Here is a 24,352-nt window from a genome sequence, read left to right on the forward strand (position 1 = left end):
GAAAGGCTTTATCTCAATATATTTTATTTACACATAAATTTGAGCTGTTTTTGCTCATAAGTTTGGTTGATAAAAGAGCCCTCACAATAGCTTTAATTACCATTTAAAATAACAAAAAAAAGGGTTTTTTAAATTGTTCTCTCTTTTATAGGGTGAAGGAGCAATGCTTTTGGTTACTTAGTATTCTCTCAAGAAAATTTAAAGATAGTTTATACATAGAAGATATTTTAACAGGTTGTATTCCGAACTTGTGGGCTGGATTTGGAAAAAGCAATATCAAGTATGGTCAAGGGGACAAGAAAGAGAGAAGCATTTGTTATCATTTTTCAAAGTCAAAAATATTTAATCAGATAATATTTTAAAACCCAGCAATAATTAATAATGATTGGTATAATGTTTTTTGTCAAAGTTATTAAATAGGAGATAAAATTAAAAGCTTTATTTTTTGCATTAAAATAAAACTTTAAATATTTTGATGAGCATATTAAATCAACAATGCATGTATTATATTGAACCTGACTTCTTATTAAGTTGCAACCAAATCTTTAAGGGTAAGTTTAAGCCAGAGAGATAATTTTGGGATTTGTCACCATAAAGATAGGGTATAATGTCATGTAAATAATTAAGATCAGGTGGAAAGACAAACAAGATTGGAAGAAGACCCAAGACCAAGGTTTGGGGCTCTCTCAGAATTTCTAAAAAAAAATTCAGACTGAGTAAAGAAGGATTGATCAGTAAGGTGAAATGGATCAAGGAAATGAAAATACTGAGACGAATGTTGAATAATAAATTAGATAGAACAGATGTCCCAGAAATCATGAAGATAAGTCACTTTATTAAAATACATATTATAAACAAAGAAGGAATTAACTGTTCAAAAAGTTATCTTGAAGAATTGTTTTGGGGGAAAATATAAAATAAACCTTATTTTCTAAAATACATTAAAACTAATTCCAAAAGAATCAAAGGATTGTGTATAGATATTTTAAATTATTAAAACAATATTAGTGCAGATTCTCTTTAATTACTTCCCTGATTGTTTTACCTATAGTAACTCATTTAATACTACTAACAATCTTTTCATGTTTGATACAGCTATTCAAATTTTCTTTTGTTATTGCCATAGACTCCTAACCATTCTTCCACAAAACTGGGGCACTAAAAGGTTATGAAATTTCCTTAATGCCACAGAGCTATTTGGTGATGATTTGGCATTTGGAAGCACGTAATCTGTCTTTGAAATGTTCATTTTGAATTATAGCACTACACCATGCACTGAATCACTGAGGGTAAAAATGCACACTGTTAATAAGAAGGAGGGAGTCAATCTAATTAGTATTATGATATCTATACAGAATGAGAGTCCATTCCCCAAATTCACAAAATTAAAATAATAAAAATAAAAAATTATTGCTAGCAAATTTGCAGCAAAAAAGATTCATTCTCATATTCTGCTATGAGAAAGTAAATGGAATTAAATTTTTAAAGACATTTTTTGAAAGTCCCTTTTTTTTTTTTTTTTTTGAGACAGTCTCACTCTGTTGCACAGGTTGGCGTGCAGTGGCATGATCTCCACTCACTGCAAGCTCCGCCTCCCGAGTTCACGTCATTCTCCTGCCTCAGCCTCCCGAGCAGCTGAGACTACAGGCACCCGCCACCAAGCCCAGCTAATTTTTTGTATTTTTAGTAGAGATGGGGTTTCACCATGTTAACCAGGATGGTCTTGATCTCCTGACCTCGTGATCCGCCAGTCTCGGACTCCCAAAGTGCTGGGATTACAGGCATGAGCCACCGCGCCCGAACAGAAGCCATTGGAATTAACCAGAAAATTGTTAAATTCATAGTTTTTTTGACTAACATTCTTCTTCCAGGTTAATGAAATGTATATATAAATGTCACTCATTGCATATACTTTTGAGGGGTAAAATAATTACTAAATTTATGTACACTACGAATACTTCGTTTTATAAAATTGCATATATACCCATATGCAAATGTGCACAGAATCAATAGGTTAACTATAGACATAAAGTGATCAGTGTAGGATATTTTATTTTATTTATGCATTTTATATATAATATACTTCTCATTTAATATTTGTGCTAATTTTATTTAATTGAATATTTATGCCTTGGTTATAGAAAAACTAAATTTATTTTCAGAGAAACTCCCGTTATTATTGTCCGCAACACTAAAACTTGTAAACAATCTAAAAATTCAACCAAATACAACCATTTACAATTGTGCCTTAGTTGAATACATAATCATAGGAGAAAACACAGGTGATGAATTTTTATAATTTCATTTAAAATATAATTGACACAATCCCTCAAGTATCATATAAATTAATTGGATTGTTACTGTCTTGGGTTAACATTTATTTCAATTTTTTTCCCCTTAATATCTGATTTTTTCCCATTAACATTACCTATTTGGATAATCAGTAAAAAAATCAACATTGCCAAAAGATAGATAATACCACAAGCGAAATATCTACAATAATGATAGGAAAATGTTTTGATTCAGGATGAATGAGAATCAGTCTAGGAAAACAGCTTGGACCCTCTCATTCCTGTTAATGTCATCTCTGTATTTAGCACTGCTACTATTCCTCAGCCCTTAAGAAATGCTCTATTGCTGGGCATGGCATATGGGAAACCGAGAAAAATGACTGGCTGCATGGTGACAGCTCTCTACTCCTCATGCCAAGTTCTGCCAGCGATTCAAATATTAAATAATGGAAAGAATTTTGAAATCCAGGATGATTAGAGAAGTCATTTTCTGCAAGAGTGAAGCATTGTCTTTAAAGACTAAAATCTATGAAAAGAACATTATTGAAATACTAGACTTGAGACTATTTTTCTGAATTACTGTGACTGTTGAAATAGGTCTTTCAGCCCATGAAGATAAACACCACACTTTTCATGATCTTCAGCTGTAATTTTATAGTGAAAAGTACTTGCTTAAAAGAGTTCACACTATCTGAAAGATGTCACATGTAACAGTGACTGGCAGCCATTTCAGAATGGCAGACAGCCAATAAATCATTCAGAACTATGTGTCACTCGGTGTGACTTTAAAATTGTATTCCTTCTCCCTTGATAAAGAATATTTCTATGTCAAATAGTTTGTTCTACTGAAACTTATACATCAACTCAAATATTGAGATACACAATAAAATTAATTGATTGGGTAATACATTTAGAACTTATCTAAAAACAGCAAGATGTATTTGCGTGACAGATTTCTTTCACAAACCAATCAAGTTGTTGGTATCAAAGGCATGTGTTAGTGTTGATTTATGTATAGAGAAATTTGTGAAATTACATAAATAGAAATACTTCTTTATAAAATTCCTGGACCCTATGATATCTTGGTATTAAGAATCTTAAAGGAATCATTTTTAAAAATTCAAAAGCAAACGATTTCAATTTTACAAGAGCTAAGAAAAAAATCATTTTGTGATGGTCACAGATCGCTCTTCAAGAAAAGATTTTTCCCCCCTGGCTGCTAGGAGCAACATTACAAAGCAGCCTTCAGCTCTCAACTCCTTCAAAGTTTACCTCAGCTGTAACAGTTGTCTGGCTTAATGTTAGGTCATCCTGGAGTACCTGACATGCAAACATGAATGGAGATGAGGTATAAAGCCCGGCTATTTTGACCTACCTGGGAGGATTCTGACAGGTCCTTTCAGCGCCTGAGAAACCCAGGGCTCACATCCTTTATATTCTGATTCTTCTGCAGGGGTTGTTCCCATGGGTGATACTTAATAAAGCTGCCAAATACAAAGAGGCAGCCATGTAAATTTTTAGGGATTATTTCCAAAACTCTCATAACATCATATATATTTATTGGTTGTTTAAGTAGATTTTTGAGGAGTAGGTAGCAACGATAGAAGTCAAAGAAAGTAAATGCAGTTGTTAAAGGACTAGTCGTTCCATACTTAGCAAGTACACAAGTTGTATATACACTATGTTCCTTCCTTAGAGCAAAGTATTTCAATGCAGTTTTGTGTGTGTGTGTGTGTGTGTGTGTGTGTGTGTGTATAACTGAATTCATTGTAGATTTTATTGGATCAGATATATGAAGAGACTTGGAAGACTCGGGTTTGTCCGGAACTGGCTGAAATAGAGAAGGATGATCATTGACATAGAAAGCTCATTACTTTGTCCTTTGATTATAAATAGTCTTACAATAAAATGGCATCTCCACTGTCTAAAACACATTTTTACATTTGCTCTCCTTCTGAAATTATTTATGTGAAATTAACAAATCTGCTTATTACCTTAGAAACAAATGTTCCCTAATTTATATTATTTATTGTATATTTGTAGATCCACTTAAAATTGATTTGCAATATAGGGAAATAAATACATTTTATAAATTGTTTGCTTTGTGTAGTGGATCTGGTTAACCATAGGACTATTGTTGCATCGAAACAAAATAGAATTAATCTGTTCAGGTAAATAGAACTGGAAGTGAGATTTGTTGTCACTCATCCCTCCCTCAAGTACTGACCAGTCTTTTAATTCACACATAACTAACACTCTATGCAATAATATTTTTTTTGTTCTCTGTCTTTTCAAATAGAACTCAAGCTCCATGAAGAGATGTTTCATTGTAGGTGAGCACATTCTTGTCAGTTAATTCTTTCTTGTTTATTAGCATAGCCCCTGTGTCTAGAACATTTCCAGGTATTCAGTAGCCATTTAAAAATTATTTGTTGAATGAATTGTTATTTTTAAGAACATCCATAAGTTTTCTGATTGGGCATGGGAATACATGCCCATCTTTGGACTGAATATCCATTTTTCCCTTCTTTTATCAAAATATTGGTTAAATGATAGGGACAATTGTTAGAAGGAATTTTATATCTAAAAATAATATTTTCCCTCCTATGGATGTAAAAAATAGTGATAGTAGTTCTGGCTTTTACATTAATTCGATGTTTCAAAGTGTTTTTTCTTTTCATGACAATATTCTACATTCTTGAAAACCACTCGTTCATGTGAGTGCTACCATTTATGCTTGCGCAGCACATAAATATGGAGAGAAGATAAGGAAACAGTTTACCCTGTGTCTCCTTCCCTGTAACATAGTTTACTATATTGATTCGCCACTTTCTACTCCTGAAGTAAAATTTTGCAACAAGCATTTGGGAAACTCTGGATATAAGAAAAAAAATTTAATATCGTACAAAGAGACAAGAGGTGACTTCTTTTTTATTTATCATTTAGAGTTTATACTCTAATTAAAGAAAATGCACATATATCTAAAGATAATCATGGATAATAAACTCATATAATTACTACTTTCAGTGGCTATAACAACAGCCAAAGCACAAACAGAAATGAAAAAGGATTATCAGCATTATGCAAATACGTATCCTCTAAGAATTCCTGTTATAGTGAAAGCATTAAAATAATTCAACACATACAGAGACCATATACTTTGTGATCTTTTTTAAAAAGTATTCAAAATATATTTCTGTATGCAAAACATTTTCATAATGATCTTGTTTAAATGAAGGTATTTAGAATAGCACATTGTAAAATCACATTGCAGAGCACAATTATTTTTCTCTTTAGAAGACACATAATAAAATAGAATCATCAGTGTTTTTTTGTAAACATGAATCTTTAGAGTGTTACTTGATCCTGCATAATAAGGGTACTTTTTTGCTTAATGTAAGCATAGTATACTAATTCTTTTAAAATTCAGAAAGCATATTTACAGTCTAGGCAGATGGGATATGAAGGTCACACAGCATGAGCAGTGAAATATCTCATTTACCTAGAGTTCTAGAGAGAATTTTAGGAACTCTTATTTATTATCAGTGCATAGATAATAGTCAACTATACAAAACTGTTTGCAAAACTCTCCTCTTTCTACTCAGAAGGACTTCCCTAGAATAATCATATGGACTCTGTCCATCCTTTACTCATTCACTGCATGGGAACAGGTGCTAGTTATGAGATTGGTGACTTTAGAAAGCTAACCAATTTCATACCTATTGTGCAATTCTCAATTCACAAACTGTTGTGCGTTTCTTAATCATTTCCTTTCTTTTTCTTGTAGAGAGCAGTCATGATGGTCTGCACTCCACACAATGCAACAGAGTGAAAGGGCAGGTTCTGGTTCTTTGGGGTAGTCCTGAAACTTCCTGAGAAAGTTCACATCAGGTGATGGATAGGAGCAACCCTACAAAACCAGCCTTAGACTACTTTTCAAACAGTAAGTGATAAAGGTGACATTTTGATCTTTATCTGTTTAATTACTTCTGCTGTAATTCTATTGATTCTAACATTGAAGGAGCAGTAAATTTATATGTATTATCAAACTATAAAACAATAAAACTATCAAATACATTATCACATCCGTATGTTCTTATAATATTGTTCTTTTTAAACAGTTTTTATTCTTATTTGTTGATTGGTTTGTCTTCATGTTATGTCTTTTCTACTATCAAACTGAACATGTTGACATCATAGGCTATCAAAACTGTACATTTCTGATGATAAGCATAGAGACTTAGCAAGAGTAAATATGCCAAAATGGAATGTTGTTAGCCATAGTGTGTATTATTATTATTTCTTTTATACGTTTCATCACTATTAGAAGAGTTTATCAGTGTTTAACAGTGTTTAATGACACACAAACCATCTACAAACAAATCATACCTTATTTCCTCACTGCAATTTTTAATGTTGCTATTTTTGCCTGTTAACATTCCATAGGTTTATCACATTGCTTAAAGTTTTAATTCAATTTCTTTATTGTTGTCATGAGAGATTGCTTTTAACCTTCCAATGTGCATGGTCTCATTTTCACTAACGTAATCTCAACTTTAGCTAAGCACAATACCACATTTCCCAGCATCCCTTGCATCTGGATATAGCTGTATTAAAATAAGCTGTGTGAGGTCGGGCGTGGTGGCTCACTCCTGTATTCTCAGCATTTTGGGAGGCTGAGGCGGGCGGATCACGAGGTCAGGAAATCGAGACCATCCTGGCTAACGCGGTGAAACCCCGTCTCTACCAAAAATACAAAAAAATTAGCCGGGCGTGGTGGCAGGCGCCTGTACTCCCAGCTACTTGGGATGCTGAGGCAGGAGAATGGCGTGAACCTGGGAGGCGGAGCTTGCAGTGAGCTGAGATTGCGCCACTGCACTCCAGCTTAGGCGACAGAGCAAGACTCATCTCAAAAATAATAATAATTAAAAAATAAATAATAATAATAACCTGTGTGAAACTTCTGGGATGGCTCCTTAAGTGCAGTTGACTCATTAGGGAGGTATGACTTTTTTATTTTTCTATACTTTCTGCTGCTGTCCTGGAATGCAGACATCGTGTCTAGAAGCATGAAATTGCCTTGAAGATAGAAGTCATGCATTGAAGTTAGTAAAAGAGAAATGTAAGTGTATAGGTTTGTGAAGAAAATGGGAAGCTTATGTACTAGCAACAGAATACTTACTATGCAGGCTTCTTATGTGTAAAAGAGGAAAAATTCTCATTTTATTAAGTTTCTGAAATTAGATTTCTAAACGCTGGTTCTCTTTTTTATTGAAAGTAATGGCAAAAAATGGCGTTTTTTGCCATTTCTAAATGCCATGAATAGTGTCTGTTAAACCCTGGAGATGATCAAAACAATAATTTTTCTGTTAATTATAAAATCTGAACATTTTTCTGACTATATTTCACACATGACACACCGTTTTATTTGCAGATTTTTTTTATCCCCAATGTTTTTGTTAATTTATTAACAACACAGCACACAATTCTAGTGGCAATGCATTATTACCTCTGCAGCTGATTTTGAATTCAGAAGTCCTATTTATTGCATTCATTACTGCTTAGATGACATCTTAAATCCATTAATTAGATTATTATGCTCTATTCTATACATTTATTGATCTATAGATTTGTGGACACAAATTTCAAAACATACTGGAAAATTTAGTAATAGCTTTTTAGAATCTATTCTTCAACATAGTTATTGAAAGTGAACAAGAAGGACCTCCTCTAGATATTATGTTGAGAACCACTTCTTTGATTTGTTGAATATGTGTACAGTGGATACCATGTGGCTTTATTATGAGGAGCCACTTATGTGGCTGAGTTACAATTCACAAAACCTTGTCAAAGGGAAAATATCAGGACAAATTTACAAGTCACATGCCAAGAAAAAAATCTTTCTAAATGCTTATAAGAAATACCTTAATTAACGGGAGCCCTTCAAATTATATAAAACGTCATAACTAGGATGTGCAACAAAACCAGCAATTTGCTGATTGAAATGCGTTCATTCATACTGACTTCACCTGCTGAATGGAATATTGTGCTGTACTGTCCTTAACTTTGGAGAATTAAGGAATATTCCCTTCTGGTGTTCAACAACAACAACAAAAGAGCAAGAAAGATATATTCCTAATTTTTAAAGAAGAATATAGAGATACTTAAATGAGACACTGAAGGTAGCAGAAAGAAGATTATTACCATCCCCAAAGTGTTTGCTCATTAAAACATTTTGTGACTTTCTTTGCCAATATCATACCTATTTGGATAATTGTTTTACTATCCACACAGTTATGAGAGTGAGAAGAGGGAATATGAAAGATGGAACAAGAGGGAATCTGTGTGGCAATCACAGTAATCACAGGCTGGTTGGGATCCTAAACTTGGCCACATCACAAAATCATGTTCAAGTTTAAAGTCATGAGAGAGGCCAGGCATAGTGGCTCACACCTATAATCCCTGCACTTTGGGAGGCCAAGGTGGGAGGATTGCTTGGGGCAAAGAGTTCAAGACCAGCCTGGGCAACATAGTGAGATCCCATCTTAAAAAATTGTTCTTTAAGTTAGCCTTATGTGGTGGCGTGTGCCTGTGGTACCGGCTACTCAGGTGGCTGAAGTGGGAGGGTCACTTGAGCCTGGAGGTTGAGCGGTAATCATGCCACTGCACTTCAGCCTTGGTGACAGAGCAAGACTCTGTCTCCAAAAGTAAAAACAACAAAAAAAGTAAAGTCACAAGAAAATGAGATGCTATTAAGGTTGTTTTATGTTGATTTTCAACTAGACCAGCATTTAGCTTATACAAAGGCATATACAAAATAAACCCTGAACCTAAATGGAATTCAGCAGCAGCAGTGTGGGTTAAAGAAGCCACCAGTTCCCGGAGGCCAGAACCAGAGGTCTGTGATCTTTTTTATTGTTTTGACAGGGAGGTAGAAAGCAGGAATATATCTATATTCAAGTGCCTGCTCTGTTGCTGTCTGAGAAAATCCGCGCTGTAGCACATCAAAGTTTTTTCAAACTGCATTTCTTAGGACATCTTTGGGGTTTACGTAAACATTTAATAGAGCTGCCCTGGCCCCCGCTTACACACGACACAAAGTCATATGTCTAGTCTCATATGTATATATGCTTAAATTGTAGCAGAAAGTTTGCAAAAATTTAAGTGAAGTAATGTTGAAGGTTGAATCATTTGAAACAAATTACCTGCACCAAAATATTCTTTGCTGTACTGATTTCTGTCCCACCCCTAAAGGGGCTGAATTTTAATCTTAACTCTGCTTGTAATTAGGTATTTATATGTGTCTGTTCATTTTTTGCAAGATGTCTCTTCAGAGATAAAATGAGGGTAGCAAAAAATAATTTTTACAGACATTTATATGGCTTTGATAACAACTGTCTGTTCTACTTATTTGACTGATTCTAAATTCTAAAGGTTATTTTACAGTTAGTAAGTTACATAATTTTTATGCAACAATTTGCCTGCCAGGATTCCTATAATACTTGTCAGCTATCAGTAGGTATAAACCTGTTAGCCTCTACTGTGAAGATAGTATCTCTTTAAGTTATAATGCATTTACAATTGTTAGAGTTTCTAAGGTCTTTTAAGTTACAGATGCTTCTGAGGATGATGGTTTTCAAGGAGATAGTTCTTTGACAAAAAAAAAACAATGTGGGACTTAGTGTTATATTAATTTACAAATTATGTTTTTGTTATAAAGAGATAAAAGATGTGCTGTACTAGCTATAAATTACTATATGCCACATTTTGTATGCTTGTTTTTCATATTATTATAGAACGTGGCACTTAAATAGTATCATGAAGAAAGTTTATTCGAGAAATAATAAGACATTAATGAAATATGATTAATATATATTAAGACTATATTTAAAAATAATTATGTATTTCTAATCCTAAGCTTTTTAATGTGACATTATTTTTTTCTGTGATATAATTTCAGTTTAGAAGAACTTTAAATTTTAATAAGATTTTAAGATGATTCAGTAATGTTAACATACTTTTCTTTGGTAAATTTTGTTTGTTAACATTTTAGCTGCATTAATTAAATATTTATATAGCTAATTTTAATACTGATATTTTAATACAATTCTTAATTTTACTCCTGGCTTTCAGTCATTCATATATGTTTTTAAAAATTGCTTTTTTCATTGCTTTACTTTTTAATTACTTTTATCAAAGTCTTAATTGTATATAGTTGATTTTAAAAGTTAAATATTTCTATAAGATTTATAAAGACAAGCCGGGCGCAGTGGCTCATGCCTGTAATCCCATCACTTTGGGAGGCTGAGGAGGGCAGATCACTTAAGGTCAGGAGTTCAAGACCAGCCTGGTCAACATGGTGAAACCCGTCTCTACTGAAAATACAAAAATTAGCCTGGTGTGGTGGCAGGCCCCTGTAATTCCAGATACTTAGGAGGCTGAGGCAGGAGAATCACTTGAACCTTGGAAGTGGAGGTTGTAGTGAGCTGAAACCATGCCATTGCACTCCAGCCTGGGCAACAAGAGTGAAACTCCATCTCAAAAAAAAAAAAAAAAAAAAATTATAAGACAATAGAAATGTCCTGGCTATATCTATGTCAATAGGTCTTTCACATTAAACCAAAGTCTCAAATATGGTTTGATTCTAATTAATTCTAATGCATCTTGCAGGTTACAAACTGTATTGTATTATGTAATTATCTGTTGATCCACTCTGTATACTGTTGTGTAAGTTGGGGTGATTAATCTCCACCTTTATTATGTAATTCAAATGTAGCATATAGACTTCAATGATAAGATTGATCATGGTGCATTTAATCATTAATTTATTATTAATCTCTTTTATCCTAATACTTAGCAGATTTTTCTCAACAAATATTTAAGCAATAATTAAATAAAATAGGCCAGGCACGGTGGCTCATGCCTGTAATCCCAGCATTTTGGAAGGCCGAGGCAGGCGGCTCACCTGAGATCGGGAGTTAAAGATCAGCCTGACCAACATGGAGAAACCCCGTCTCTACTAAAAATACAAAAAATTATCCGGGCATGGTGGTGCATGCCTGTAATTCCAGCTACTGGAGAGGCTGAGGCAGGAGAATCGCTTGAACTCGGGAGGCGGAGGTTGTGGTGAGCCAAGATCGTGCCATTGCACTCCAGCCTGGGCAACAGGAGCGAAACTCTATCTCAAAAAAAAAAATAATGAATAAATAAAATATAGCCTTGTGTCAGTTAGCAATGAGGATATGTTCTGAGAAGCGTGCGGTTAGGTGATTTTGTTACTGTGCAAACAACATAGAGTGAGCCATCTATAATGGTGATAGAAATTTTTCAACCCTATAATAATCTTAATGGGCCATTGTTTTACATGCTGTCTCTTATTGATGTAAACGTTGTAATGTGGCACATGATTATATAAAAAATATGAATCCATTCATTATTTATGCATTCATCCATTTGACCTATGGTAGTGTCCTATTGCAAATGAGTTTTCGTAATATAGAAATCCACTATTAGTTGTTTTCACTTTCTCTTTTTCGTGGGGAAGTGTGGGTATTGATTTTAAAAGTCTAAAGAATGAGGTATACACACAATCAATTATCAAGCACTGGCACCTTGTGTGAAATGATAAACCCATCTAAGATCCTAGCAATTCATTCAGAAAATAAACCTGGAAATATATCTTGGATATGTCAAATGTTATTGTAAAAATTAATGAAACTAAGCAATGGGAATATGAGTAGGAAATTATTGGAGAAAATATTATAAAATTTACTTTTTTAAACTTCAAAACTTTATATTTCCTTCTTTAAAACTGAAAATGTTTGTGTACATATCTAAAACTAATTGTGTCACTTTTCATTTTGTTACAATATAGAGTAATGCTTCAAAATACAAACATAATAGATAGAGTCAATTACTTAGGGGAGTTTAAACCTGCAGGTAACATTAGAAATAGAAATAATAAACGCAGTGTTTTTGGATTTGTCTGTTAAGATGATTTTAATCCAGATCCTATTTAATGGTTTACATAGTTGTATATCAAATTTGGTTTCACAAATAAATTATATAGTAAATTTTAAAATGCAAAAAATATATATTAAGTTATAATATGCATTCTATAACCTATGAATCCATATAACTTGGGCAAGAAAATTATGTAATTAAAAATAAAACCTTTCTGTTCTGAATTACCTTTTAGGGACAGCTATATAATTCACACTCACAAAGGAATCATAAAAACTCTATGTATAATCTTATAAGTAAAAATATTTGTTGTATCATATGTATGAAGTATACAATTGATTAAAAAATGACAAGGTCTGCCTTCTATCCAATGGCAGTAACAGAAGATAATGGCATCTAAGTAGTCCTGTCTCCTTTCTTTTTGGCATTGATTTATATATCTTCACTAGCTTTGCTGTTTTCACTCCAATAAAAGATTATTTAGTAAGCCAAAGCAAAACAAACAAACAAACAAATCCTGTGGGCAGCCCCAAACTGAAGGACTGTGATTTTTAGTCAATGTAAATAACACATAATTTTAGGTTAACCGATGTGTCAAAGAGAATGAAGAAAAATTATTACAAAAATGAACAAATAAACTGGTCTAGGTCAAAATGTACTCCTTTCAAAGAGAGTAGACAACTGATATTAAAGCCTATGACACAGAATGTGCCATATTGAGTATGCAATATCAAAATATTTCTGCTTTTTCTTTCTCTAACTACTGCAGACCCTAATTATCTCCTTATCTGATCACTTTAAAGTTATTCAACAAATCATAATTATGCCATTGTTAGCATCAGAAACTGAAAGCCTACTGTCAAAAGTGATTTAAACTATCACTATTTGGATTTATTATAAATTTAATTTACTTATAAAAAGATGGAGTTTCAATTTGAGAATAACATAAAAATCAATTCATTCCTCTGTGCATCCGTATTGTGTCATTGGTAGTTTAAACTTTTCATCTAATATTAGATTGCATGCAGGATTTTATATCTAATTCCTCTGATGGATGTACTTTAGAAAATGCAAAAATAAAATGCAGCAATTCATATTGGCAGATTTACTATTGAGACCAATGCTTTTTTAACTAAAAGGTTTTGTTTAAAATCCTTAGTTTAGCAAAACTGATAAAGATTTTTGAATATCAGAGTATTTAAAAGAGATTCTTACTTTAAATCTGGCATATTTCTTATATTATATATTACAATTTAATTGAACATGGCTGTCTGTAAAACCATATATATGATCCAGAAGAGACTCAAACTAAATTAAGTTTTAACAGCCATCAATTTATTTTAAAATGACACAGGCATGAAAAATGATCTATCAGGGTTTGTAAATCTTATTCTGTTAGCTATTGCTAGAGATAGTCTAAACATATTCCACTTGGAATTTGAGATCAAGAGAGAGATTTTCTATTAGTAATAATATTCAGATTATTTTTACTTTAATGTATAAATTTAAAATTCTTAGAATATTTTCAACAATATTTTCCATTTCCAAATGTATTTAATTTATAAACAAATGTAATTACTCTAATTATTTATTAACTTTTATTTTCAGTTCAGGGGTATATGTGCAGGTTTGTTATATAGGTAAACCTACAGGTAAATAGGTATACAAATTATTTTGTCACCCAGGTATTAAGCCTATGTGCGTTAGTGAAAAATGTTATTACTTTAAATATCCAAATTATTCAGCTGCATTTGATCTCATTCTTTAGTCCAATGTAAATAAGAGTAAAACAATGACATTTAAGGCCACCAGGCTATTCTCATTTTCGGAAAAATGCTGGATTACATTACCAGCATATTAAATGAGAATATCAAGGTATAATATCTCCCTAGAAATTGTCTCACCTTCAATACTATTGATATTTTTGAACCTGATAATTTTGTTGTGGGCTGTAGCCTTGTATTATAGGAGGTTTAACAGTTTTCCTGGCCTGAACTTACTGGATGTGAATAGCACACTCCACTACCCACAGTAGTAAGAGCTAAAATTGTCTCTAAACATTGACAAATGGTCCCTGGTAGTCAAAATCACCCCTGGTTGAGACCGTGTTGTTGAAAATAAAACAAAAACTTTCACATCAATAACTATGTCAGGCTGTGTATATTAAGGATTATCATTAAGACAATATGGAGCAGGCACTACATGAAAGCAGTGACGATTTGGAATTAGTGGCACATTATCCTAATAATTATCTTAATATAGTGACTTTAATATCTAAATATCATCATATAGAGTTTTTCATAGATTTTTTCATTAGTATAACTTAGGATGTTGTGTATACAGTTATTTTGAGAGAAAATTTTGGGAGATTTTGCCAAGGTATTTTCAATTATAGGTGTTTAGTAAATACATTCTAAGCAAGTGGGTCTCAAAAAAGGGAATTTAACACCCCACATTCTTCTTCCCATCCAGTGGACATTTGTCAATGTGTACAGATATTTCTGATAAAAAACTGTGAAAGAGAGGGTGCTACTGGCATCTGGTGGTCGAGGCTAGGGATGCTGCCAGTCATCTTAGATGTACATGATAGCTCTCCACAAAGACTTTGAGAAACCCTGCTCTAACACTACTGCAGGATGAATTTTAAGCACAATTATGAGAGAGGACCTAGAGATTGAATTTTAAAGGAGAAAATATAAGTGCAAAAGATGAATGAAGATTGTTATAACAAGGGCAAGTAGAAGTTAGAAGAAAATGTGATAAAGTAAATCTACGTTTTAGAATAGTTCTGGAAGTTATTATAAGGTGTTACAGACAAATCTGAGAGTTCCATAAGTGACCTAAGAAATTATGGACACTGCAAGACTAAATAATCCTTCATTTAGGAAGGAGCTTAAAAATACTTTCTCAAGTGTGCTAAGTCACAAAAATATGAGTTATCTTGAGCTTTTTTTTAACTGTAAGCTTTCAAGTCATTGTTTGGAATCTTCAGAACCTCTTTAGGGTTTGGGATTTAAGAAGCAGTATGTAGATAGTGAGCTTAAGATGCCAAGCACAACATATAAAACTACAAAAATCCATATGATCTTGAAAGCTTAAGTGGAAGCCCAGCACAAAACAGTTGCTGAGTATATTATTCACATTATCTGAAAGTATGCCAAACAAACACGTTATATGTTAATAAAGATATGAGAAAGAAAATTCCAAAGAGTTTCCAAAAAGTGAACAACCACAAAATTTCAATGGCATACAACAAAAATTTTCTTCTTCTCACTCATGTTACTTGATGGAAAATCAAGGCTGCCTGGAGACAGCGTGGAGGGAGAGATTGATTACTGAGGTGCACAAGAAAACTTTTCATAATGATGGTTGTGAGTGTAGTGGTATTTCCAAAAGTATATACATACATATTAAATTTGACCACATCATACATTTCAAGTATACTCAATTGACTATGCATCTCTTATTATATCCCAGGAAAGTTGAAGATATGACAATGAAAAAAAATTCTTCCATCGACTACCCATCAATTTTCTTCTCTCGTTAGTCTCATAGATTTCACAGTTAATTAAAGGAAAGATGCAAATATGTTCAAAGTGTACATATTCTGAGGCCCATACCTTGTCATTAGCTCAATAAAGAGAAACATTGTCCCTGGCATGAAATGAAAACCTGTACACTCCCTATATGGCTTCTGGACACTCTAAGACATGAACACACTTTGGAGGCTCACCCCGTTGTCATTCATTGCTCTTAGAATTTAAATGAGAAAAACACACAAATAAGACCAAAAGATGACATTTAGATGCCCATCAAGAAAGATATGTTGCGAACTGGAGAGGTCAGGGCTTTAAGTACTATATCTTACTGTATGTTAAAGTACTGTATGTTACTGTAGAAACTTACTCATTTTCCCCTCAGAAAAACTCTGTCTCAGGAGGTGAGTCTGAGAGCTACTGTTTCTTTGTAAAGGTTTTATCTGATCAGACCCACTGTCACCATGTCAGTCCCACTGCCCCTAAATGGTTTGACTCCTGATGTTTTGATTTCAAAGACTTCTGATTCTAGCTACATAGCTGTGTCCATTTCCCACCTTACCACTATTTACTTTGAATTTTGTTGCATGCCAAGACCAGTGACTGCCACAAATGTGACTGTTCCTAGAATCTGCTTTCTGCTCTGATCTTTAGTCAGTGTGCAGACTCTAACATAAACTCCTTTCTATCGTATTTTCTTGAGTCCAAGAGCCCATAGATTTTATAATGCACTATTTTATGTCCCATTAAGCAAGTAAGTAGCATTATGGTTAATTAAACTAAGACATACCACTGAATTGTAAAATGCATCATATTTTCAGGAGATATGAAAATATGAAACGTATGCGTCTTGGAATAGATGAACTGTGACAGTATCTTTGGAAAGTTCATTCAGTGTGTAGCATTACTGAAGATGTCTTTAAGAGCTGAGCTGCTTCCTTTAGTTTGTAATACATATGTAAATTATTCGCAGAGGATATTTGTCTCTTCTATCTCATCATTTATTTATTCAATCATTCATTGATATCAATATGGACTAAGGATAATTACATTTTTTGGTATAATCCAAATATAATACTATTTAATTTATTGTGTTGCTAAAATTATTCCAGTAATTGAAAGGTCTTTCACTTGGCCCCTGTGCTTGTTTGACAAATAGGTTTTTGTTAGTATTTTCATAATTTCTGGCACTACAGGATGTTCCAGGCTCATCTTGTGTATTTTATTCCTCATTCTTAAAATCAGCCACTTTCACAGATGCCCTTCTTTCTATATAAGAAATCAATATTTAAGTGCTAGGTGTACTTATAGCTAAGGGAGTATCATTTTTTCATAGCTCTCTAACCTGAGAGAGTGAAGAAATATATGTGTATATTCTTACACATGTATAGGCAGATATCTTTAAATATTTCTATATGTAACCATCTGTATTAGTCCATTGTCTCATTGCTATGAAGAACTACCTGAGACTAGGTAATTCATAGGGAAAAAAGATTTAATTGCCTCTCAGTTCCACAGGCCGTACAGGAAGCATGGATGGGGAAGCCTCAGAAAACATACAATCTTAGCAGGAGGCAAAGGGGGAGCACGCATATCTTACATGGCTGGAGAAGGAGGGAGAGAACTAAGGGGAAGATGCTACACACTTTTAAACAACCAGATTGTGTGAGAACTCACTCATTATCAAAGAACAGCAAGGAGGAAATCTGCCCCATGATCCAATCCCCTCCCATTGAACCCTTCCTTCAACACTGGGGATCAAAACTGGACAAGAGATTTGGGCGTGGACAAAAATGTAAACCATATCACCATCTATGTCTACACTAAGCTCAACATGGATTCTTACTGATGTCACTACCTCTAACCTAGTCCCACAAGCATCACTACCTTCCTGTATCTCTCAACCCCCACTCCAACAATAAAAATCCTGACTCTGACCATCTGACATCTATTTAGTTAATTGTTCACTGCCAGTATACATGTATAGCTATACCAGATTGATAACCTGCCCTTGGTAGAAGAACATATTTATCAACTAGATTAAATGCCTTGTACAAGTTTCTTTTGCCTTTCATCTTAAGAGAGTGCACTCATTTTCAATATCACTTTGACCAGCATCCTTTCCCTTAAGTCCCTCATTGAAGTTATTTTGTATGGTTCCTAACAGAGCTAGATAAATTTGTAACAGTCTGCATTCCATCCTGAGATTCTAGTTGTAGAATTAATTTTTTATTAAAAATATAACTATTATTTTGGTAAATATTAGCATTTCTGTGCCACACTGCTATATAAAAATATCAAAAACAGGTCCAGCAAGCTATAGAAAATTTAAGTAAAGTGCTGAATGTTGAGCCTAATAATAACTTGGCTAAAGTAAGTATAGAAAGCAATTTTTGTTTGTGTAACTTTATGGGATATAAATATCATTTTGTTACCTTCATAAAGTACATGGTGTTGAAGTCAGGGTTTTAGAATATACATCACCTGAAAAATGTACATTGTACTCATTACATAATTTCTCATCATCCCCTCCTCCCACCCTCCTGAAATTTCCAAGTCTCTTTTGTCTATCATTCCACATTCTACATCCATGTGTGTACAGTATTTAGCTTCCAGTTATAAGTGAGAACGTGCAGTATTTGTCTTTCTGTGTCTGATTTGTTTCACTTAAAATAATAACCAGTTACATCCATGTCATTGCAAAAGACATGATTTTATTTTTTATAGCTGAATAGTATTCTAGACTGCACATATGCTACTTTTATTAATCTGATCATCCACTGACGGATACATTGCTATTGTGAATAGTGCTGAGATAAAAATATAGGTGCAGATATCTTTTTCATATAATTATCTGTTCTCCTTTGGGTAGATATCCAGTAGTGGGATTGTTGGGTGAAATTGCAGTTTTATTAAGAATGTATATCCTGTAGTTGCTGGGTAAAATTTTTCTGTAAATATCAGTTAGGTCTGTTTTGTCTAAAGTTGAATTTAAGTCTTATGCTTGTTTATTTGTTTTCTGTCTTGGTGATATGTTTAATGCTGTGAGTGAGATGGTAAAGTCCCCCACTATTAATGTATTGCTGTCTATTCCTTTTTTACATCTAGTAATATTTATTTTATGAATCTTGGTGCTCTAGAGTTGGAGGCATATGTGATTAGAACTGTTATATCCTCTTACTGAATTGATCCCTTTATCATTATGTAATGGCCTCATTTGTCATTGTTATACTGTTTTAGGTTTAAGTTCTGTTTTACTCGATATAACTATTCCTGCTTGCTTTTAGTTTCCATTACATGGAGTATCATTTTTCATCCATTTACTTTAAATCTATATGTCTCTTTACTTTCCATCTATATATGTCTATACATTTCTTGTAAGCAGCCTATTTTTGGATTTTTTTTAGTTCGTTCCTTTTTGTTTTTTTTTTTTTTTCTTAGATGGAGTTTCACTCTGTCATCCAGAATGAAGTGTAGTGGCGCAATCTCAGTTGACTGCAACCTCCGCCTCACAGGTTCAAGCGATTCTCCTGCTTCAGCCTCCCAAGTACCTGGGATTACAGGTGCTGGCCACCACGCCCAGCTAATTTTTGTATTTTTAGTAGAGACAGGGTTTCACTATGTTGGCCAGGTTGGTCTCAAACTCCTGACCTCATGATCCACCCACCTCAGCCTCCCAAAGTTCTGGGATTACAGGCATAAGCAACCGTGCCTGGCCCAACATCAATCTATATCTTTTAAGTGGAAAGTTTAATTCATTTATATTCAAGGTTAATATTAATACATGAGGTTTTCTTTCTGCCATATTGCTGTTTGTTTTCTGCTTGTTTTATAAGTTCTTTGGGGTTATTTTGTTGTTGTTTCTTGCTTTTCTTTCTGTCTCTTTGTCTTTGTGGTTTGGTGGAAATCTGTTGTGTTGCTATTTGATTTCTCTTCCTACTTTGTGTGATTGTTTTACAAGATCTGTGACTTTGCTACTTTCCTGTGTTTTGATGATGATGCATGTTGACCTTTCGTTTTTGTGTTTGGGACACCTTTGAGTATTTCTCATAGGACTCGTTCAGTGGCAATGAATTCCCTCAGTGTGTGCTTGTCTGGAAAATACTTTGAATCATTTCAGGAAGATTAGCAATGAGTTATGTCAATCATGCCATTGGTGTGTATTTGGTGGCACATTTACTCTGTATTATTTCACACCGGAAGCATCTGAGTTAAGTTTTATTATTTGCTCTATGTTGCAGATGAAGAAACTGAAGCTGAGAGAGGTTTAGTGAATGACTAAAGAGGTTGCCAGGCTGCAGGGGAAAAAAAAAAACTGTATCACTAACCTGCAATGCTTCCCAAAGTATGCAGCTTATTATTATCAGTCACTTTATGAGCACAAAATGCTGTGCTATATAACAAAATAATACAATGTACATATGTATAAAAGTTAACATATACATATTAAATTAACATAAGCATAACTGTAATCACATATATTGATAAACAAAAATATAAAGTAATATATGGTAATGACCCAACCACTTGCCTAAGTTACATGTATTACAGAAGTTTTGAGGAGGGACTTCAGCTGTGTGTGAATCAGCAATTTGGATTGTACAGTTGATTACCCATTAGTTCAGAATTTTAATAATTTAAAATACATTTATTATATATTTAATAATTTAAAATACAATTATTAAAATGTATTTTAATAATTTAAAATACATTTATCAACAATTGGAAGACCTTATAATAGATGGGGAAATTTGATAGATGAATAATGCTCAGGAGATAGCAGCACGTTTTGGAAGGATATTCCCTTGAAGAGCAAAAGTATTGTGGGAAGTGTGGGAAGTGTTATGGTGTGAGAGTAATATAGGTTCCAGAATGTGTTTACATTATTTTGTTGGAGGTGTTGGGGAACCTTTCATGGAAAGTGTGTGGTAGACTGTGTGGACAGGTTTCCTCAACCTTCATTCCACTATTCTTAAAGTTGAAGAGGTTAGAAAATTAAAACAAAACAAAACAAGCAATGCAGCTTCCTTTGAGCCAGTTTTATGAATGCAGCTTAGACCACTTATCCATTTTTTGCATATGAATCAGACTTAGAAAAATGGAAAAGATCAAAGCCTGTCTTGCTATTGTTGATTCTGGCAAGTGAAATCATGGAGACAATAGTTCAGAAGTAGTGGAAGTGGCAGGATTCAATATCCTTGTGCCTAATCACCAGTTTCATGGGCATAAGAAGCTTAAAGTTTTAATAGTAGGAGCATCTTTTTGACCCAGGATTACAGAAATGATTGTATGCCTTTGAATTCAATAACTCAAAACCTTCCTCCATGCCACAGTTACAACCATACTTTAGTTATTTTAGCTTTTCCTATTGCATATGTATGAAATGCAATTTCTGTTTAAGATACCTATTGCGGTTTTTATTTCCCTATTAAAACTCTGGAAAAATGTAGCACTTAAATTATGTTTTGAGGAAATTCACTAAGCCAATAAAGCTAAAGAGGGAGAGAGTTAACCTTCTCTGCCCCCTTTTTATCAGAAGTTAGTTGTAGAAGAAATATACAATTTTTACACAATTTTAGCACCATCTAAGTTTTGTAAACAATTAAATAATACACAATTTTAGCATCATCTAAGTTTTGTAGGTCTGGAACACAGAATGGTTAGATGAGCATTTCAGGAGCACTACAGTTGCAAAGTTAAGCAGTCACCACAATTTTATGTGTCATACAAAGGTTTTTAACTTGATGTTTAACCAATGAGCCTAGAAGCAAATGGTATTTCCACCAATAATTGTCTCATATAAAGTAGAGCGTTTTGGAAAATGAAGTTATTAATACATAAAAACATGTTCATACATTTGGTTTCTAGGTATGACAAACCTATTTCTTGGTAAATTACAAATCCATTGCACCTGTGTTTATAGGCTCATTTACCTAAAAATCTTGGGGTTTTTTCTGGTGATCTATTAAATTTTCTTTCTGATTATCTTTTCTAATGCTGTAATAGCATTTCTAACACTGTAATGAAAGAGAACAAAAGTACATGCTTGCTCATCATTTACTAATTCAAACAATATATATTGAATACATCTATGTAGCAGGTACTGTGGTAGGTGTGGAAGACAGCTGAGACAGATAACAAGCCCAACATTATGGAGCTTAGCATCACCACATAAAAGAGTTTTTTTTAAAAAAAAAAGATAAATGAATAATAATTATAAAGACAAAGAGATTCTTACCATATAATTACATATAAGCAAATTTAGGTTGTGATTAAAGATTTTGATACTGGTCTTCTGATTCGGCTGTAAGGGGAAGTGTTTATAAGTCATCCCAAGGAAGAAACAATTCAGATGAGAATTACTCAATGGATTTGCAATACCAATCCAAAGTTGGAAGAAAATACTTCTAAGTAGACAAAATGGTAAGTATAGAGAATCTAAATTAAGAGAGAGCTTAGCTTTCAGATGAATTAAAAGATCATGGTGATCAGAATGTAGAGATTGAGGAGAAACAAATGAAATAAAACTAGAAGGACAAGTAGAGATTTGTGGGTCAAGTTTTTTAATTTTATTATAAATGCACTGATACTGTTCTGAACATTTTCTTAAGCATGGAAATTCAATGATTACAGCTATTGAAAAATATAACTCTTAATTTTGAGAATGAAATCGGTGGAATTGCTGGGATGAAAATGTTCAATGCAAAACAGGAGGCTAATTTAAGAAGATACTGCAAAATTGGTCATGATGGCTCAAAATGCTGTTCGTAAGAGAGAGAAGAAAATGGATAGAGTTACATATGGGTGAGAGTAAACTGACAAGGCTAAATGCTAAAATGTGGGTAGTGACAGAATGTAGGTGTCAAAATAGACTTCCAGGAAAAGAAAAAATGGGTCTACAAAAGAGCCAAATGATGATCTGGGTTACATGATCCTGAGCAGTTGCGGATGTAATTGGTTAAGTAAAGTAAGTTCTTAAGATAGATTTGGCCTGGCGCTATACATTCTAGAGCCCCTGAATATAAGTGGGATATAAAACCATGGGAGTGACTAAGGAGAGAATTTGGCAGAAGAAAAGGAGATATAAGATGAAATACAGAGGAAATTCAAACTTAATTGGCAGGTGTAGGAAGACAAGAAGATGACAAGGGAACTGGAAATGAGTAATCAGAGAGAGAAAAGTGAAAGTAAGAGTAGAATGTCATGGAAGAGTAGAATGATCGTAAAGCTTTTCAATAATTGGAATGTTTCAAGAACAGGGAAATGGGCAATAAAGAGAAGAAAAAAATAGTGACCAGAGGGTATAGCAATGTGTAGATATTCATCTTGTGTTAGGTTTGATTGTTTAGACATTTTATAATAAAAATCTTTCCCAAAGAGTAATAAAATAGTGAGGTTAGAGAAAGAACATATGATTTAGCCAAAAAGTGGGAAAAGTTAGGAAATGAAGAATAAATATGTTTAAAGATAATGTTATGGCTACTCAAAGTGCAACCTCTATTCTTTTATTATTTTTAATTTTCATATTTTAAAATAGTAATTACCACTTTTAAAAATTGTCCTCTTATTTGTTACATAAGAAAATGCACTAATTCAAGCCACATAGAATCATTTATATTATGACTCTCAAAACATTAATAGAATTACTGGAACTATTAACCTAATGGCCCGAAAATGTCAACTCACTTCTCTATCCTGATGATCATTAGTGAAAGGAAAGACTCCATTAAATAATGCTTACTTATAGAGAACTGGTTATATCTGTCTCATTTGCATACATATAGCTATATAAGTTAATTTGATTAATAAAACAAACACAAGGAACAAACAACAAAATAAAATTTATAAATGTCATTGAAATATGCATGCCTCTACCATTTGGGTATTTGTAATTATAAATTGATACACTTCATTTTTTATCCAGGAGTTAGTTAGATTGAAACTTTACCTAATGTATGATAAAATAATATGTGATTAAATTTAAAAACATGATGAATTTATTTAAAATTGTCTTACTTCAATAATGTCAGAAAGTAGTAAAATAAAATGATTTCTTCAAAGAAATCTGTTTATCGCTTGAGATCATCTCTCTTGGCCACAAATCAATACTACTTTCTTTCATTCATCCGTGATCATAAAGCTTTTCAATAATTCTAATTTTAAAGGATGATTACAGCAAGTATATAGTCATTGATTACTTAAAGGTTGCAGCTAAAATGAACATAAAGGTAATTTTATTTTTAATAAATGAGCCCTTTTGAAAAGTCAAGCATTTTTCCTCTCACAAAACTTTGTGTAATAAAGTTATAGATTTGATTATGTATGAGTTTGCACTGTGCGTGTGTGTATATGTGTGTGATTGCAGCAATAAAGTGCACTGTTCCACAACTGGGAATTTATTCTGCTTAACTGAAAATTCCGTTTTAAAATATTTCTTTAAAGTTCTAAAATGGGTTTAAATGGGTTCATGAGCTGTAATACCATTAAAAAAATATATCCACGTGTTTGTTTATTCTCCTCAGTTTAAGAAGTGGAGCTTCATACTCCTTCCCTGAGGGCAGG

The 24,352-nt window shown here is 33.2% G+C and overlaps 1 long non-coding RNA gene across 1 annotated transcript; it reads left to right on the top strand.

Annotated features, from left to right (window-relative positions):
* The first annotated feature begins 4,590 nt into the window (after nt 1-4,590).
* Nucleotides 4,591-23,221, top strand: LOC117064401. The gene is made up of 3 exons (XR_004429439.1): nt 4,591-4,624; nt 6,079-6,247; nt 22,108-23,221. It is a non-coding gene; the product is annotated as an uncharacterized LOC117064401 (long non-coding RNA).
* Nucleotides 23,222-24,352: the final 1,131 nt, after the last annotated feature.

The sequence above is a fragment of the Trachypithecus francoisi genome, unplaced genomic scaffold (assembly GCF_009764315.1).
Source record: "Trachypithecus francoisi isolate TF-2019V2 unplaced genomic scaffold, Tfra_2.0 Lachesis_group2, whole genome shotgun sequence".
Classification (NCBI taxonomy): Eukaryota; Metazoa; Chordata; class Mammalia; order Primates; family Cercopithecidae; genus Trachypithecus; species Trachypithecus francoisi.